The sequence below is a fragment of the Eptesicus fuscus genome, chromosome 1, assembly GCF_027574615.1.
Source record: "Eptesicus fuscus isolate TK198812 chromosome 1, DD_ASM_mEF_20220401, whole genome shotgun sequence".
NCBI classification, from domain to species: domain Eukaryota; kingdom Metazoa; phylum Chordata; class Mammalia; order Chiroptera; family Vespertilionidae; genus Eptesicus; species Eptesicus fuscus.
In genome coordinates this window covers 106,166,023-106,183,342 of record NC_072473.1, presented here as the reverse complement: position 1 = coordinate 106,183,342, position 17,320 = coordinate 106,166,023, and the positions used below count along the sequence as shown (strand labels likewise).

Genomic DNA, 17,320 nt, shown 5'->3' with positions numbered 1-17,320 from the left:
TAGAAAAGGTTTTATTTTTTACTCATTGAGTTTGATGTTGGCTCTAGGTTTATCATATATGGCCTTTATTATGTTGAGGTATGATCCCTCTATTCCTGAGAGTTTTATCAAAAATGGGTATTGGATTTTGTTGAATGCTTTTTCTGCATCTATTGATATGTTTGTGTGATTTTTGTCTTTCAATTTGTTTATGTAATGTATCAAATTTACTGATTGGTGAACATTGTACCAGTCTTGCATCCTTGAAATAAATCCTACTTGATCATGCTATATGCTCTTTTTAATATATTGCTGGATCTTATTTGTTAATATTTTGTTGAGGATTTTAGCATTTATGTTAATCAGGGATATTGGCCTGTATTTCTCTTTCTTTGTAGTGTCTTTATCTGATTTTGGAGTTAGGATAATGCTGACCTCATGAAAAAAAAAAAAAAAAAAAAACAACGTTGGAAGTATTCCTTCCTCTTGGATATTTTGGAATAGTTTGAGGAGGATAGGTGTTTGTTCTCTAAATATTTGTTAAACTACCTTGTGAAGTCTTCCAGGCTAAAGTATGTTTGCTGGGAGTTGTTTTGTTTGTTTGTTGGTTTGTTTTTAGCAAAAAGAGAGCAAAGTTTATTGAAATTTCAAGCTACATTTGAGAAATAAAAATCAAAATCCTGGAGACATACATCAGGATAAGGTGTCAGAAAGTGAAAAGTATTCACTGCCACAGAACCTCCTAGAGACAAGCTCCCTGAGCACATCACCTAGGCACCATCACATCAAAGCCATTGCCTTGTTTATCCCTTGTCCACGCAAGGACACCAGCAAGCCAATTGTTCTCTTCACTTGAAAGTTTTCCACATTTAAAAAAGTTTTTGAATAACAATGTGAAGTCCCAGCTGATCTTTTCTCAACCCCATTCTATGTAGTCAGCACCAGTGAATGGTGGGTTTGGCATTCAAAAGAGGACCACACATGTCTTCAGCGGACAGACCGAGTAAGGATTTCAGCAGCAAAGCATCCGTGGCCTTATTCAGAGACTGGTCGTCTCCGTGCTTTTACTTTTTAGTCTTACTTAACCTAAAGGACAAGCTGGATCAATTTGGTAAGTGAACACAGTCAAAGAATTAGCCTTAAGAGATAAGGAACTGGTCAATACTCCCAAAGCTGTTTAGGCCCTTCAAAACGTAGGTGTATGTGTATATGTATACATCACTACACTAAGATATAGATCTAGCCCTATGGGTATATATATATGCATGTATGACTATATAAAAAAACTATGCCATTACTAACCAAACAGAACTTTGTAGGCAGTCATCCCAAAGCCGTTATCCCATACTGGGCTGTGCACAAAGCCATGCATTATACCATATTAACTGACAGAAGGCAGACTTGGCTCAATCTCTCCCATCTGTGGCCCTGCTTTGGCAAGGCAGGGGATAAGAGAGAGGGTGCCTTTGCTTCAAACACAAGTGGCTTATTCATAGGAACAGTTGTTGTCAGGTGAATCTGTTAAAGATGTCCATGTAAATGAAAAGCAGACCCCCTTATACTTTCAGGAGCAAACTGGCATCACATGTCAAACTACCTTTCTCCTTTGTCAGTCACAGCATAGTTGCCCAGGCCCTGGGAACCCCCAGGGCATGGTGGCATTACAGGCTCACTGTCTTGGGGTGACGAGGACCCATGCAACTCAAACTCCAAAGAACTGCTCTTTGTCAGGGGTCTGTTGCTGGAGTGGACCCAGGTGGCCATGTCCCCGGGACATCTCTTGGCACCAGCTATGCTAGGTGTAAAGTTCTCCATGTGAAATGATGCTTGGGGAGCAAAAACAAACTGGGAAGAACTAGGTAGAGCAAGTTCAGTGGCTCTGCCCACCCTGAGGACAGAGACACTTACATTGCAGAACCATCAGGGGCCTCAAGTGATTGTGAGGTTTCAGGAACTGGCTCTTCAGGGCTCAGACGGGACTGGAACTTCTCCAGCTGCTCTGGGCTGGCCAGAGTCTTCAAGAGGGTGTTCTCATCCTCCAGCTGGGAGTTCTTCTCCACCAGCTCTCAGATCTGCTCCTTCAGGATCTCCACCTCCTCTCTCACAGCATACATCAGATGATTCTTGTCTAAGGCCACCACGCTGGCTCCAAAGGCATGAGCTCCGAAGCTAGCTACGAATTCCACCTGGGCTTAGAAGCTTCCAGCCTGCTCCCCAGTGGCGCCCAGAGCACAGCCAGCCCCCTGCTCAGCCCTGCTCAGCCCTGCCCTCAGTCCCTCTGCCTCTGGCTGCCTCGGCCTCAGGCCTGGGGCTGCAATAACTATTCTCACTGCGCAGGGGCCGCAGGGACACTCCAAAAGAAGATCCTGGCTTGGCAATCGAGTTTTCTTTTCTTTTTATTTTTATTACTGCATCAATTTCATCAGTTTTATAAGCCTATTCAGGTTTTCTGATTCTTCCTGATTCATTTTTGGAAGGTTGTAATTTTCTAGGACTTTGTCTATTTCACCCAGGCTGTCCAGCCTGTTGTCATAGTTGTTCATAGTATTTTCTTACAATTCTTTATATTTCTGTGGTGACAGTTGTTACTTCACCTGTGTTGTTTCTGATTTTATTTCTCTGGGTCCTCTTTCTGTTTCTTGATGGGTCTGGCTAGAGGTTCACCAATCTTGTTTATCTTTTCAAAGAAATAGAACTTGTTTTCATTGATCTGTTGTATTTTTTAGTCTCTATGTCATGTATTTCTACTCTGATCTTTATTATTTTCATCCTTCTACTTACTCTAGGCTTTTTGTGTTGTTCTATTTCTAATTCTTTTAGTTGTATGGTTAGATAGTTTATTAGAAAATTTTCTTCTTTCATGAGGTAGGTCTGCAGTGCTATGAACTTCTCTCTCAGGACTGCTTTCACTGTGTCCAATAGATTTTGGGTTGTTATGTGTTCATTTTCATTTGTTTCCAGGAAGTTTTTTATTTCTTCCTTAATCTCATTGGTAACCCATTCATTGCTTAATAACATGCTATTTAGTCTCCATGTGTTTGAATATTTTGGGGTGCTTTTATTGTAGTTGAGCTCTAGTTTCACTCCATTATGATCTGGGAAGATGCTTGATATGATTTTGATCTTGAATTTGTATAAACTTAGTTTGTGTCCTATCATATGGTCTGTCTTTGGGAATGTCCCATGTGCAATTGAGAAGAATGAATATTCTGCATTTTTGGGGTGAAATGTTCTGTAAATGCCAATTAATTTCATTTGATTTAGTGTGTCATTTAGTGTTGGTGTGTCCTTGTTGATTTTTTTGTCTGTAAGATCTATCTAGTGATGTCAGTGGGGTGTTAAAATTCCCTACTATGATTGCATTGCTGTTTATCTCTCCCTTTAAGTCCTCCAGAAGTTTTTTTAAAAAATATATTTGGGTGCCCCTATATTGGGTGCATATATGTTTACCAGGGTTATATCTTCTTGTCCTATCAATCCTTTTAGTATTATGAAGTGGCCTTCATTGTCTCTTATTATGGCCTTCATTTTGAAGTCTATTTTGTCAGATATGAGTATTACTACCCCAGTTTTTTTTTTCATTTCCATTTGCATAGAAAATTTCTTTCCATCCCCATCACTTTCATCCTGTGTAACTCTTTTGTACTGAGGTAGGTCTCTTATAGACAGCATATATGTGGTTCATGTTTTCTTTTTCATTCAATATCTACTTGTTTTGATTGGAGCGTTTAAGCTATTTACATTTAAGGTTATGATTGGTAGGTACTTATTTATTGTCATTTTTATTATTTATGCTTCTGTTCTCTCTCTTCTTACAATAGTTCCTTTAGCATTTCTTGCAATGCTGGTTTGGTGGTAATAAACTTCTTTTGCTTTTTTTTTTTTTTTTTGCCTTTGAAGCTCTTTATTTCACCTTCAATTTTGAATGATAGCCTTGCTGGATAGAGTAGTCTAGGATTCAGTCCCTTGCTCTTAATTACTTTGTATACTTCATACCATTCCCTTCTGGCCTGAAGTGTTTCTACTGAGAAATCAGCTGATATTCTAATGGGAGCTCCCTTGTAGGTAATATTCTCTCTCTCGCTCTCGCTCTCTCTCTCTCTGCCTTTAAGATTCCTTATTTGTCTTTAACATTTGACATTTTAATTATGATATTTCATGGTGTGGGTATTTTTGTGTTCATCTTGATTGAGACTCTGTTTCCTGGACTTGTGTGACTTTTCTCTTCACCAGGTCAGGGAGTTTTCTGTCATTATTTTTTCAAACAGGTTCCCTATTCCTTGCTCAGATTCTTCTACTTCTGGGACCACTACGATGTGGATGTTGTTATGTTTCATATTGTCCCAAAGCTCTCCTAAACTCTCCTCCTGTTTTTTAATTCCCCTCCCTTGCTGCCCTGAATAGGTGTTTTTTCCTACCTTGTCTTCAAATTTGATGATTCACTCCTCAGCTTCTTCTAATTTAATTTTTATTCCTTACAGGGTATTCTTTTTTTTTTTTTTCCTACAGGGTATTCTTAATGTTGGCTATATAATTCTTCATTTTTTAAAAAAAATTATTTTATTGCTTAAAGTATTACAAAGAGTAGTACATATGTCTCCTTTTTCCCCCTCATTGACCTTCCCCTGGTCTACTCTACCCCCCAGTATCATGTGTCCATTGGTTATGCTTATACACATGCATACAAGTCCTTCAGTTGATCTCTTACCTCCCCCTGACAACCCTCCCCAGCCTTCCTGCTGCATTTTGACAGTCTTTTCGATGCTGCTCTACCTCTGTATCTATTTTTGTTCATCAGTTTATAATGTTCTTTATTATTCATAATTGAGTGAGATCATGTGGTATTTTTCTTTCATTGACTGGCTTAATTCACTTAGCATAATGCTCCCTAGTTCCATCCATGCTGTTGCAAATGGTAAGAATTCCTTCTTTTTTACAGCAGCGTAGTATTCTATTGTATAGATGTACCACAGTTTTCTAATCCATACATCTGCTGATGGGCATTTAGGCTGTTTCCAAATCTTAGCTATGGTAAATTGTGCTGCTATGAACATAGGCATGCATATGTCCTTTCTGATTGGTGTTTCTGGTTTCTTGGGATATAGTCCTAGAAGTGGGATTACTGGGTCAAATGGGAGTTCCATTTTTAACTTTTTGAGGAAACTCCATACTGTTCTCCACAGTGGCTACACCAGTCTGCATTCCCACCAGCAGTGCACGAGGGTTCCTTTTTCTCCCCATCCTTGCCAACACTTGTTGTTTATGGATTTGTTGATGATAGCCATTCTGACAGGTGTGAGATGGTACCACATTATCGTTTTGATTTACATCTCTCGGATAGCGACTTTGAGCATGTTTTCATATGTCTCTTGGCTTTCTGAATGTCCTCTTTGGAAAAGTATCTGTTTAGGTCCTTTGCCCATTTTTTGATTGGATTGTTTATCTTCCTTTTGTTTAGTTGTATGAGTTCCCTGTAAATATTGGAGATTAAACCCTTACCGGAGATAACATTGGCAAATATGTTCTCCCATACAGTGGACTTTCTTGTTGTTTTGTTGATGGTTTATTTTACTGTTCAGAAACTTTTTATTTTGATGTAGTCCCATTTGTTTATTTTTTCATTTAGTTTCCATTGCCCTAGGACCTGTGTCAGTGAAGCTATTGCTTCGGCATATATCTGAGATCTTGCTGCCTGTGGATTCCTCTAATATTTTTATGGTTTCCCATCTTACGTTTAAGTCCTTTTTCCATTTTGAGTTTATTTTTGTGTATGGTGTAAGTTGGTGGTCTAGTTTCATTTTTTTTCATGTATCTGTCCAATTTTCCCAACACCATTTTTTGAAGAGACTGTCCTGTCTCCATTGTATGCTCTTGTCTCCTTTATCAAATATTAATTGAGCATACTGGCTTGTGTCGATTTCTGGGTTCTCTGTTCTGTTCCACTGGTCTATATATCTTTTCTGGTGCCAGTATCAGGCAGTTCTGAGAACAGTGGCTTTGTATTATAGCTTGATATCTGGTAATGTGATCCCTCCAACTTTGTTCTTCTTTCTCAAGATTGTTGCAGCTATTTGTGGCCTTTTTTTCCATTCCAGATCAATTTTTGGAGAGCTTGTTCTAGGTCCATGAAATATGCCATTGATATTTTAATGGGCATTGCGTTGAATTTATAGATTGCTTTGGGTAGAATGGACATTTTAATGATGTTGATTCTACCATTCCATGAACATGGTACAGTCTTCCATTTGTTCATGTCTTCCTTTATCTCTTTTTTCAATGTCCTGTAGTTTTCTGAGTAAAGGTCTTTTAAGTCCTTAGGGAAGTTTATTCCTAGGTATCTTAATTTTTTTGGTGCAGTGGTAAATGGGATTGTTCTTTTTCGCTTCTCTTACTGTGAGTTCATTATTAGTGTTTAAAAAGGCCATATTTTTCTGGGTGTTAATTTTGTATCCTGCTACTTTGCCAAATTCACTTATTAGGTCCAGTAGTCTTTTTTAAATTCCTTTATTGATTAAGGTATTACATATTTGTCCTCATCCCCCATTACCTTCCCCCCCCCCTCATGCCCTCACACTCTGTTGTCTGTGTCCACTGGTTAGGTTTATGTGCATGCATACAAGTTCTTTGGTTGATCTTACCCCCACCATCCCATACCTTCCCTCTGAGGTTTGACAGTCTGATCAATGCTTCCCTGTCTCTGGATCTGTTTTTGTTCATCAATTTATGTTGTTCATTATTTCCCATAGATGAATGAGATCGTGTGATATTTATCTTTCTCTGACTGACTTATTACACTTAGCATAATGCTCTCCAGTTCCATCCATGTTGTTGCAAATGGTAGGATTCCTTCTTTTTTAGCGCAGCATAGTATTCCATTGTGTAGATGTACCACGGTTTTTTAATCCACTCATCTGCTGATGGGCATTTAGGCTGTTTCCAGATCTTAGCTATGGTAAATTGTGCTGCTAGGAACATAGGCGTGCATATATCCTTTCTGAGTAGTGTTTCTAGTTTCTTTGGATATATTCCTAGAAGTGGGATCACTGGGTCAAATGGGAGTTCCGTTTTTAGTTTTTTGAGGAAACTCCATACTGTTCGCCACAGTGGCTGCACCAGTCTGCATTCCCACCAGCAGTGCCTGAGGGTTCCTTTTTCTCTGCATCCTGGCCAACACTTGTGGTTTGTTGATTTGTTGATCAGAGCTATTCTGACAGGTGTGAGATGGTACCTCATTGTTGTTTTGATTTGCATCTCTCGGATAGTGACTTTGAGCATGTTTTCATATGACTCTTGGCTTTCTGAATGCCCTCTTTGGAAAAGTATCTATTTAGGTCCTTTGCCCATTTTTTGATTGGATTGTTTAATCTTCCTTTTGTTAAGTTGTATGATTTCCCTGTAAATGTTGGAGATTAAGCCCTTATCACTGACAACATTGGCAAATATGTCCTCCTATACAGTGGGCTTTCTTGTTGTTTTGTTGATGGTTTCCTTTGCTGTGCAAAAGATTTTTATTTTGCTGTAGTCCCATTTGTTTATTTTCTCTTTATTTTCCATTGCCTTAGGAGCGGTATTGGTGTATAAATTCCTTTGGCATATGTCTAATATTTTTATGGTTTCCCATCTCATGTCTAAGTCCTTTATCTATTTTGAGTTTATTTTTGTGTATGGTGTAAGTTGGTGGTCTAGTTTCATTTTTTTTTGCATGTATCTCTCCAATTTTCCCAACACAGTATATTGAAGAGACTGTCTTAACTGCATTGTATGTTCATGCTTCCTTTGTCAAATATGAATTGAGCATAGTGGTTGGGGTCAATTTCTGGGTTCTCTATGCTATTCCATTGATCTATATGTCTGTTCTTGTGCTAGTACCAGGCTGTTCTGAGCATAGTGGCTTTGTAATACAGCTTGAAATCTGGTATTGAGATCCCACCTACTTTGTTCTTCTTTCTCAGTCTTTTTTTATTCCAGATGAATTTTTGGAGAGTTCTTTCTAGGTCTGTAAAATATGCCATTGGTATTTAATGGGGAGGCCATTAAATCTATAGATTGCTTTGGGTAGTATGAACATTTTAATGATGTTGATTCTATGAAACCTTGAACATGGTATGTTCTTCCATCTGTTTATGTCTTCCTGTATTTCTATTTTCAATATCCTGTGGTTTTCTGAGTAGAGGTCTTTTACCTCCTTAGTTAAGTTTATTCCTAGGTATCTTAATTTTTTTTTGTTCAATGGTGAATGGGATTGTTTTTTTTTCTTTCTGTAAGTTCACTATTGGTGTATAAAAATGCCATAGATTTCATGGTATTAATTTTGTATCCTCCTACATTGCTGAATTCATTTATTAAGTCAAATAATTTTTAATGGTGTTTTTAGGGTTTTCTATGTCATCTGCAAATAATGAAAATTTTACTTCTTTTTCAATTTGGATGCCTTTTATTTCTTCTTCTTTTCTGATTGCTATGGCTAGTACTTCTAGTACTATGTTGAACATGAGTAGTGAAAGCGAGCATCCCCGTCTTGCTCCTGTTCTTAAGAGAAATGGTTTTAGTTTTTGTCCATTGAGTATAATGTTGGCTGTAGGTTTGTCATATAAGGCTTTTATTATGTTGAGGCACGATCCTCTATTTCCTCTTTGCTGAGCATTTTTATCAGAAAAAGGTGTTGGGCTTTGTCAAATGCCTTTTCTGCATCAATCTATATGATTATGTGATTTTTGTCTCTCAATTTGTTTATGTGATGTATCACTTTTATTGATTTGGAGATATTTACCATCCTTGCATCCCCGGAATAAATTTCACTTGGTCATTCTGTATGATCTTTCTAATGCAATGCTGGATCCGGTTTGCTTGAATTTTGTTGAGGATTTTAGTATCTATGTTCATGAGGGATATTGGCCTGTAATTCTCTATCAGTGTGGTGTCTTTATCTGGTTTTGGGATTAGGGTAATGCTGGCTTCATAGAAAGAGCTTGGAAGTGTGCCTACCTCTTGAAATTTTTGGAATAGTCTGAGAAGGCTTGATTTTAGTTCTTTGAATGTTTGGTAAAACTCCCCTGTGAAGCCATCTGGTCCAGGGCTTTTGTTTGCTGGAAGCTTTTTAAATACTGTTTTAATTTCATTAGTAGTTATCAGCCTATTCAGATTTTTTTATTATTCCTGATTGAGTTTTGGAAGCTTGTATTTTTGTAGGAATGTGTCTGTTTCATTGAGGTTCTCCAGTTTTTTGGAGTAGAGTTGTTCGTAGTTTTTTTTATATATATAATCATTTGTATATCAGTAGGGTCAGTTATTACTTCACCTCTTTCATTTCTGATTTTGTTTATTTGGGTGCTCTCTCTTTGTTTCTTGGTGAGGCTGGAGAAAGTTTCATCAATCTTGTTTATCCTTTCAAAGAACCAGCTCTTGATTTCATTGATCTTTTGTATTGTGTTTGTTTGTTTTTGTTGTTTTTGTGTTTTGTTTTTTTTTTGTCTCTATGTCATTTATTTCTGCTATGATCTTTATTATTTCCTTCCTTCTGGATACTGTGTGCTTTTCTTGTTGCTCTCTTTCTAATGGTTTAAGTTGTAAGGTTAGATAATTTATTACCAGTTTTTCTTGTTTTTGAGGTAGGACTGTAGAGCTATGAACTTCCCTCTCAGGACTGCTTTCATTGTGTCCTATAGATTTTGGATTGTTGTGTTTTCATTGTCATTTGTTTCCAGGATGCTTTTTATTTCTTCTTTGATCTCTTTGGTAACCCAAGCATTGTTTAATAGCATGCTGTTTAGCCTCTAAGTGTTTGATTTTTTTCATTGTTTTTATTGTAGTTGATTTCTAGTTTTATGCCATCGTGATCTGAGAAGATGCTTGTTATGATTTCTATCTTCTTGAATTTGAAGAGACTTTGCCTGTGTCCTAATATGTGTTCTATCTTTGAAAATAACCCATGTGCACTGGAGAAGAATGTATATTCTGTGGCTTTGGGGTGAAATATTCTGAAGATGTCAATTAAGTCCATCTGATCTAGTGAGTCATTTAAGATTGCTGTTTCTTTGCTGATTCTGTGTTTAGAGGATTTATCCAGTGGTGTCAGAGGGGTTTTAAAGTCCCCTACTATGACTGTATTGCTATTTATCTCTCCCTTGATATCTTCCAGATGTTGTTTTATGTATTTGGATGCTCCTTGTATTGGATGCATGTATGTTTACTAGAGTTATATCTTCCTGTTGAAATGCTCCCTTTAGTATTATGAAGTGTCATTTCTTATCTCTTGTTATGGCCTTTACTTTGAGGTCTATTTTGTCAGATATAAGTATCACAACCCCAGCTTTTTTCTCATTTCCATTTGCCTGAAAAATCTTTTTCCATCCCTTCACTCTCAGTCTGTGTGAATCCTTTGTTCTGAGGTGGGTCTCTTGCATACAGCAAATATTTGGTTCATGTTTTCTTATCCATTCAGCTACCTTATGTCTTTTGATTGGTGCATTTAATACATTTACATTTAATGTTATTTTTGATAGGTACTTGTTCATTGTCATTTTTGTTCTTACTCTTTGTTTTTCTTCTTGCCTTTCTGTTTATTCTTTTTACAGCAGTCCCTTTAGCATTTGTTGCATTGCTGGCTTGGTAGTAATAAACTCTCTTAGCCCTTTTTTGTCTGTGAAGCTCCTGATTCCACTTTCAATTTTTAATGATAGCCTTGCTGGGTATAGTATTCTTAGATTCAGTCTCTTGCTTTGCATCTCTTTGTATATTTCATTCCATTCCCTTATGGCCTGGTGTGTTTCTGTTGAGAAATCAGTTGATATTCTAAAAGGAGATCACTTGTAGGTAACTGTCTGTCTCTCTCTGGCAGCCTTTAAGATTCTTACTTTGTCATTGGTGTTTGCCAATTTAATTATGATGTGTCTTGGTGTCGGTCTTTTGGGGTTCATCTTGTTTGGGAGTCTATGTGCTTTTTGGACTTGCATAGTTTTTTTTCTTGCCAATATCAGGGAAGTTTTCTGTCACTATTTCTTCAAACAGGTTTTCTATTCCTTGCTTCTCTTTCTCTCCTTCTGGTACCCCTATTATGTGAATGTTGTTTCGTTTTGTGTTGTCCCAAAGCTCCCTTAGGCTTTTCTCTTGCTTTTTAAATCTTTCCAGTTGCTGCTGTATTTGTGTGTTTTTCCTACCTTGTCTTCTAATTTGCTGATGCGGTCCTCAGACTCTTCTAGTCTACTGTTTTAGCCTTCCATTGTATTCTTTATTGCAGCTATGTCGTTCTTCATCTCCTCTTGATTCTTTTTTATGTTGGTGACATTCTCATTCAGCTCCTTATAGTTCTCATTGAGTTGTGTGTATTTGTCATCCATCCGTTTGAGCATCCTTATAACCATTACTCTGAATTCTTTGTCTGATATATTGCTAGCCTCAATTTAATTTAACTCCCTTTCTGGTGCATATCTCAGATAATTAGTGACTTTGAGCATGTTTTCAGGTGTCTCTTGGCCTTCCTTCTGTCTTCTTTTGAAAAGATTCTATTTAGGTCCGTTGCCCATTTTTTTATTTGATCATTTATCTTCCTTTTATTAGATTGCATAAGCTGCCTGTAGATGTTGGAGATTAAACCTTTATCAGTGATAGCATTTGCAAATATGTTCTCCCATAGAGTGGACTTTCTTGCTGTTTTGTTGATTGTTTCTTTTGCTGTAAAAAAGCTTTTTATTTTGATGTAGTCCCATTTGTTAATTTTCTTTTTAGCTTCCATTGCCCTAGGGGCAGTGTCAGTGAAGAAGTTCTTTTGGCATATGTCTGAGATTTTGTTGCCTGTGGATTCTTCTAGTATTTTTATGGTTTCCAGTGTTTGTTTGTTTTTTATTATTGAGGATTGTGTAGATGTACCACAGTTTTCTGATCCAGTCATCTGCTGACGGGCACCTAGGCTGTTTCCAAATCTTAGCTATTGTAAATTGTGCTGCTATGAACATAGGGGCGCATATATCCTTTCTGACTGGTGTTTCCAGTTTCTTCAGATATATTCCCAGGAGTGGGATTACTGGGTCAAATGGGAGTTCCATTTTCAGTTTTATGAGGAAACTCCATACTGTTCTACATAGTGGCTGCACCAGTCTGCATTCCCACCAGCAGTGCACGAGGGTTCCTTTTTCTCCTTATCCTTGCCAACACTTGTCGTTTGTTGATTTGTTGATAATAGCCATTCTGACAGGTGTGAGATGGTACCTCATTGTTGTTTTGATTTGCATCTCTCGGATAATAAGTGACTTTGAGCATGTTTTCATGTGTCTCTTGGCCTTCCTTCTGTCTTCTTTTGAAAATATTCTGATTAGGTCTGTTGCCCATTTTTTTATTGGATCATTTATCTTCCTTTTATTAAGTTGCATAAGCTGCCTGTAGATGTTGGAGATTAAACCTTTATCAGTGATAGCATTTGCAAATATGTTCTCCCATGCAGTGGGCTTTATTGTTGTTTTGTTGATGGTTTCTTTTGCTGTAAAAAAGTTTTTTATTTTGATGTAGTCCCATTTGTTAATTTTCTTTTTAGCTTCCATTGCCCTAGGGGCAGTGTCAGTGAAGAAGTTCTTTTGGCATATGTCTGAGATTTTGTTGCCTTTGGATTCCTCTAGTATTTTTATGGTTTCCCGTCTTATGTTTAAGTCCTGTATCCATTTTGAGTTGATTTTTGTGTATGGTGTAAGTTGGTGATCTAGTTTCATTTTTTTGCATGTATCTGTCCAATTTTCCCGACGCCATTTATTGAAAAGACTGTCTTGACTCCATTATGTTTATGCCTCCATTGTCAAATATCAATGGAGCATAGTGGTTTGGGTCGATATCTGGATTCTCTATTCTATTCCATTGATCTATATGTCTCTTCTTGTGCCAGTACCAGGCTGTTTTGAGAACTGTGGCTTTGTAATACATCTTGAGGTCTGGTATTGAGATCCATCCTACTTTATTCTTCTTTCTCAGGATTGCTGTGGCTATTCGGGGTCTTTTTTTATTCCAGATGAATTTTTGGAGAGTTCTATCTAGGTCTGTGAAATATGCTGTTGGTATTTTGATGGGGAGTGCATTGAATCTGTAGATTGCTTTGGGTAGTATGGACATTTTAATGATGTTGATTCTACCAATCCATGAACATGGTATGTTCTTCCATCTGTTTATATCTTCCTCTATCTCTTTTTTCAGTGTCCTGTAGTTTTCCGTGTATAGGTCTTTTACCTCCTTAATTAAATTTATTAATAGGTATCTTAGTTTTTTTGGTGTGATGGTAATTGGGATTGCTATTTTAGTCTCTCTTTCTGTAAGTTCACTATTGGTGTATAGAAATTCCATAGATTTCTTGGCGTTAATTTTGTATCCTGCTACATTGCCGAATCCATAAATTAAGTCTATTAGTTTTTTATGGAGTCTTTTGGGTTTTTTATGTACAATATCATGTCATCTGCAAATAAGAACAGCTTTACTTCTTCTTTTCCAATTTGGATGCCTCTTATTTCTTCTTCTTGCCTAATTGCAATGGCTAATACTTCCAGTACTATGTCAAACAGGAGTGGTGAGAGTGGGCATCCCTGTCTTGTTCCTGTTCTTAGGGGAAATGGTTTTAGTTTTTGCCCATTGAGTATGATGTTTGCTGTGGGTTTATCATATATAGCTTTTATTATATTGTGGTATGATCCTTCTATTCCCACCTTGTTGAGAGTTTTTATCAAGAAAGGGTGTTGGGTTTTGTCAAATGCTTTTTCTGCATCAATTGATATGACTATGTGATTTTTATCTCTCAATTTGTTTATGTGATGTATCACGCTTATTGATTTGCAGATATTGTACCATCCTTGCATTCCTGGGATAAATCCTACTTGGTCATGGTGTATGATCTTTCTGATGTACTGCTGGATCTGATTTCCTAGAATTTTGTTGAGGATTTTGGCATCTATGTTCATGAGGGATATTGGCTTGTAATTCTCTTTCACTGTGTTGTCTTTATCTGGTTTTGGTATTAGGGTGATGCTGGCTTCATAGAATGAGTTTGGAAGTGTTCCTTCCTCTTGAATTTTTTGGAATAGTCTGAGGAGTATAGGTTTTAATTCTTCCTTCAATGTTTGGTAAAATTCTCCTGTGAAGCCGTCTGGCCCCGGGCTTTTGTTTGCTGGAAGCTTTTTGATGACTGCTTGAATTTCTTCCATAGTTACTGGCCTGTTGAGCTGTTTAGATTCTTCCTGATTGAGTTTTGGAAGATTATATTTTTCTAGGAATATGTCCATTTCTTCCAGGTTGTCCAGTTTGTTGGAATAGAGTTGTTCCTAGTATTTTGTAACAATCCTTTGTATTTTGGCGGGGTCTGTTGTTATTTCACCACTTTCATTTCTAATTTTGTTTATTTGGGTCCTATCTCTTTGCTTCTTGGTTAGCCTGGCTAGAGGTTCATCAATCTTGTTTATCCTTTCAGAGAATCAACTCTTGGTTTTGTTGATCATTTGTATTGTTTCTTTGGTCTCTATGTCATTTATCTCCCCTCTGATCTTTATTATTTCTTTTTTTCTGCTTACACTGGGGTTTTCTTGTTCTCTCTCTAACTCTTTGAGTTGTTGGGTTAGGTAATTTATTACTATTATTTCTTGTTTTTTGCAGTAGGCTTGTAGAGCTATGAACTTCCCTCTTAGGACTGCTTTCACTGTGTCCCATATATTTTGGATTGCTGTGTTTTCATTGTTATTTGTTGCCATGATGTTTTTTATTTCATCCTTGATGTCTTTGGTAACCCAGTCATTGTTTAATAGCATGCTGTTTATTCTCCATATGTTTGATTTCTTTGGATTGTTTTTATTGTAGTTGATTTCTAGTTTTATCCCGCTGTGATCTGAGAAGATACTTGATATGATTTCTATCTTCTTAAATTTGGAGAGACTTTGCCTATGTCCTAACATATGGTCTATCTTTGAAAATGACCCATGTGCACTTGAGAATAATATATATTCTGTGGCTTTGGGGTGAAATGTTCTGAAGATGTCGATTAATTCCATCTGGTCTAGTGAGTCATTTAGGATTGATGTTTCTTTGCTGATTTTTTGTTTATAGGATTTGTCCAATGGTGATAGTGGGGTATTAAAGTCTCCTACTATGATTGTATTGCTGTCAATCTCTCCTTTGATATCTTCCAGGAGTTTATTTATGTATTTGGGTGCTCCTGTATTGGGTGCGTGTATGTTTACAACAGTTATTTCTTCTTGTTGGATTGCTCCCTTTAGTATGATGAAGTGGCCTTCATTATCTCTTGTTATGTCCTTCACTTTGAGATCTAATTTGTCAGATATAAGTATTGCTACCCCAGCTTTTTTTTTCATTTCCATTTGCTTGGTAAACCTTTTTCCATCCCTTCATTCTCAGTCTGTATGCATCTTTTTTTCTGAGGTGGGTTTCCTGTAGACAGCCGATATATGGGTTTTGTTTTCTTATCCAATCAGTAACCCTGTGTCTTTTGATTGGGGCATTCAATCCATTTACATTTAAAGTTATTATTGATAGGTACTTATTTGTCGCCATTTTTTATTCTATACCCCTGTTTTCCTTCTTTGATTCCTATTTCTTTCTTTCTTTCTTTCTTTTTTTTTTTTTTTTTTTTTTTTTTTTTACAGCGGATTCTTTAGCATTTCTTGCATTGCTGGTTTGGTGGTGATAAACTCTCTTAGTCCTTTTTTGTCTGTGAAGTTCCTGATTTCACCTTCAATTTTGATTGATAGCCTTGCTGGGTAAAGTATTCTTGGATTCAGACCCTTCGTTTGCATCTCTTTGTATATTTAATTCCATTCCCTTCTGGCCTGATGAGTTTCTGTTGAGAAATCAGTTGCTAGTCTGATGGGGGTTCCTTTATATGTAACTTTCTGTCTCTCTCTGGCCGCTTTTAAGGTTCTTATTTTGTCATTGGTGTTTGCCAATTTAATTATAATGTGCCTTAATGTTGGTCTTTTGGGGTTAATTTTGCTTGGGACTCTGTGAGCTTCTTGGATTTGTGTGGGTTTTTCTTCCCTATATCAGGGAAGTTTTCTGTTATTATTTCTTCAACCAGGTTTTCTATTTCTTGCTCAGTTTCCATTCCTTCTGGTACCCCTATTATTTGGATGTTGTTTTGTTTCGTGTTGTCCTGAAGTTCCCTTAGGCTCTCCTCATGCTTTCTAATTTTTTTTTTTTCTAGAAGCTGTTCTATTTGGGTATTTTTTTCCATCTTGTCTTCTAGCTCACTTATGCGGTCCTTTGCTTCTTCTAGTCTACTCTTGATGCTTTCTATTGAGTTCTTTACAGCAGCGATGTCATTTCTCATTTCTTCTTGGTTCTTACTCATATTGTCAAATTTGTCTTCCATTCTTTTCAGCTATCTTATGACCATTTCTCTGAATTCTTTCTCTGATATGTTGCTTGCCTCGAATTCGTTTACTTCCTTTTCTGGTGATACCTGCTTTTCTTTCCTATGGGGGCTGTTTCTTTGTCGCCCCATGCTCTCTCTTCTCAGGATGTCTGGTTATATAGTTCTCTCTCTCCTTATCCCCGCAAAATCTGACCTTTTCTTGGTGCAGTGAAGAGTTCCTTTGAATCCATGTGTTTGCGCAGATTTGGGCCGGTGTTCTGGTGCTCACAGCTGTTCAGTGTTCACCATTGTCGCGGAAAGTCAGGCCTCCAATAAAACCCTTCTTTCCTTGCAACATGGCGAGTTTTCTCCTCTGAGCTCACTGCTCAGGGAGGGAACCCAGCCACTGTGGGTGCTGCATGGTCAGGGGAACCCTGCCTAGCACTCCTCCACCTTCTCCTGGAGTTTAGCTGTCCCTTAGCTTGCCTACAGACACTCCCCTTGCGAATCTCAGCTGTTCTTACTCTCTGCCCCAGGACCAGGCTTAGAATACGTCCCTATTCAGCCGCCATTTTTCCTACCTCGAATAAAAACTTTTAATGAAGAGGTGAAATAACTCATTGGAGGGAGGGAGGTTAACTGAGTCAGCCACTAGGGGGCACGTTATTTGGAGTCTGTAACTGAGAATTAAGGAAATGGGATCTTGGTGGCTTCTGGTAGCAAAGGAGAGATTATTCTCCTTAAATAAGAAACCGGAGAGAGAAGGAGTTTTCCTGATCTCTCCTCCTTGTTAGAATGAATGGTTATTTTTACAGGCAAGTCAACAGGTATTTGGGAATTGAAGGGAAATGTGAGGATGTTCCTGGAGTGGGGAATCTCATTAATGTAGGTCCCAGTGGAATTAAGCTAAGGACACATGGCTGGAGACATTGGTGAGAGGGGAGAGCTGGCAGCATGACACTGGCCATAGGACATGGGACAAGAACCACAGGGAGCCCAGTATCAGAATACTCT

General features: G+C 37.6%; 1 pseudogene; it reads right to left on the bottom strand.

Moving 5' to 3' along the window:
• Nucleotides 1-1,883: 1,883 nt before the first annotated feature.
• LOC129149921 (TSC22 domain family protein 3-like) lies at nt 1,884-16,664 on the bottom strand (annotated as a pseudogene).
• Between the last annotated feature and the right edge of the window lie 656 nt (nt 16,665-17,320).